We start from the raw sequence: 2,500 nt of genomic DNA on the forward strand, positions 1-2,500 counted from the left end.
CGCTGTTATTGACTCCATCATTTTACCTACAACAAGTTAAGCTGACAGGTCTATAATTTGACATAAAAGTTTTATCTCCTTTCTTAGAGATGGGTACTACATTAGCCTGCCTGCACATTACTGGTACCTCACCTGACTCCAGTGATTTCCTAAAGACAGAAAGTAATGGCTCAATAATAACCTCTTTGCATTCCTTAAGTACTCTGGGATATATTTCATCTGGTCCTAGTGTCTTGAACTTTTTAGCCTATCTATCTCCTGTTCCACTGTCTCCTTAGTTATGGTAATATCTGTCAGCCTCTCATTCTCATCTGTTCTAAATGTATGTTCACTATTTGGCATATCCTGCATGTTTTCCAGGGTGAAGACAGTTAAAAAAAATACTCATTCAGAATCTTATTAATCTCCTCCCCAGAACTAACCAGCTCTGTATCTGCTGCCTTTAATGGACCTATAGCTTTCTTATTCTTCATCCTATATACCTGGTAAAATCCCTTAAGGTCTGTCTTTGCCTGGCTGGCCACCTTTAATTCATAATTGCTCTTAGCTTTCCTTGTTAATTTCCTGGTTGCTCTCTGGAATGCTCTAAAACTTTACAGTGTGGGAGAGCAATTATTAGAGGAACAGTTGATGGAAGAACCATAGCTTTTTATAAGGAGGCAAGTAGTATTGTGAGTTTTGCTGCAGAAGGAGGAATGAAGCAGGTTTGTATAATGTGTGTGTAGTTGCTTAATATTTTTAAGGCTGGGTATATGAGAAATGAAAGCTTAAGTTGGAAATGTTAGTAGAAGGTGCAAACTGAATAGAGTAGGATAGGCTGTGATAGCACATATGTTTCCAGATGACATGTTCTTAAGGTAGAGTGGGAAATAAACTTCATAGAGTAGTGTATATGCAAGATGGAAACTGAAGGTGAATGGAAGGAAAAGTAAGGTGGTTTTTTTTTAGACAAACATAGAGGTTTGTGACTTTCAGATACCTTTTAGAGTGAATGTGTGAACAGTAGGAACATGAGCGGTGCTAATAGAATGAAAGAGAATGTAGATGTGAAAGTTTAAGTATCTAGGGACAATGTTATGTGAATATGGTGAGGGGTGGAGAAATAAGAGAGAGGGCTGTGAAAGGTAAGTGTTTCATAAGATCACTTGAAAGACTCATGAAAGGGAGAAATGTGTTTATGGATGTAAAGAAAAGTGTAAAGGAAAGTCATCTCCTGCCAGCTTAGACATACAGGCAAGAGATATGGACAATGAACAGGGCACAGCAGTCAGGAATGCATGCTGTAGAAATGAGTTATCTTAGAAGAGCTTTGGAGTGATGAGTTGGGAGGGGTGAGAGCAATAACAGTGTGTATGAGAAATGTATCATGAGCATGCTTTCAAATACAGTGAAGTGTGGAGTGGTGGAATGACTGGAAAAGAACACATTGAAAAGATATGATCATATGGGAGGATAAAGAATGAAGTTTTCATAGGAAGTTTTTGTCAATGAAAATAGGAGACAAAGTTCTTAATAGGAGACAAAGGCCACTTGGAGGATGGAAGGATATGGTAAGGAAGTACATGTGTGAAAGAGGAGTTAGTGGAGGCAGAGCAAGGAGGTGTTTAGGTAGGAAGAGATGGTGCCATGGCCAGCTCCTTGGGGAACAGACTCAGGGGGGTGAGGTATCAGAGACAGACAGAGAATAGTTTGTGAATAGTGTGTGTGTGTGCGTGTGTGTGTGTGTGTCCATTACTTACGAAAGGGGAAAAAAAGAGAGTAAGAGTGAGAGAGAGTGAGAGTGAGAGAGAGAGTGAGAGAAAGCGAGAGTGAGAGAGTGAGAGAGGAAGGACAAACCAATACGTGGGATTGAATATCTTTCAAAAGTGGCAAGCAATCTCTCTCTCTCTCTCTCTCTCTCTCTCTCTCTCTCTCTCTCTCTAACACTATCCCTTCTCTTTTCTTTCCTCTCTTACCTCTTATCCCTTCCCTCCTCCTCCTCCTCTCCTCCCCCCTCCCCCCTCTCTCTTCTGAATGAATGAATGAACGAATTGGGGATAGGAAAGTTGGATGAAAGAAGAATTTGAGAGAGAGAAGTGTGTTAAAGTTGGAAGTGGAAGTAAAGTTTGAGATGATAGATGACGGGCAGTCCGTCTTGCTCTCTCTTATGATGCCAAATAGTGAAAGGAGGAGGAGGAAGAGGAGGAACTGAAATGAGGATATTCTCTCTCTCTCTCTCTCTCTCTCTCTCTCTCTCTCTCTCTCTCTCTCTCTGTATAAATGAAGCAATCAATGAAAATAAACAAATAACGATACACACACACACACACACACACACACACACACTGACAGGAAGTATCGTGTCATCAAAGGAATTTTTTTTTTTCACCATCATACCATCGTACCTAGAGCGACGTGCCTGCAGGAGAGTAGAGGCTGAGAAAGGCTGTGATGCTCCGAGAAAGGCGATGCTACACTATTCGCGTACGCTGTCAGTTGAAATCTGTGAACTGCCTTTAGT

At 41.0% G+C, this 2,500-nt stretch overlaps 1 protein-coding gene across 1 annotated transcript in view; it reads right to left on the reverse strand.

Moving 5' to 3' along the window:
- LOC135098663 (uncharacterized) overlaps positions 1 to 2,500 on the reverse strand; it is a 25,850-nt gene that overhangs the window by 23,318 nt on the left and 32 nt on the right. Inside the window, exon 1 of the mRNA XM_064001053.1 lies at positions 2,385 to 2,500. This exon is cut by the window's right edge and continues 32 nt beyond it. The gene's annotated coding sequence lies outside the window, so the exon portion shown is untranslated. The remainder of the gene's footprint in view (positions 1 to 2,384) is intronic.

This window comes from Scylla paramamosain, unplaced genomic scaffold (assembly GCF_035594125.1).
Source record: "Scylla paramamosain isolate STU-SP2022 unplaced genomic scaffold, ASM3559412v1 Contig72, whole genome shotgun sequence".
NCBI classification, from domain to species: Eukaryota; Metazoa; Arthropoda; class Malacostraca; order Decapoda; family Portunidae; genus Scylla; species Scylla paramamosain.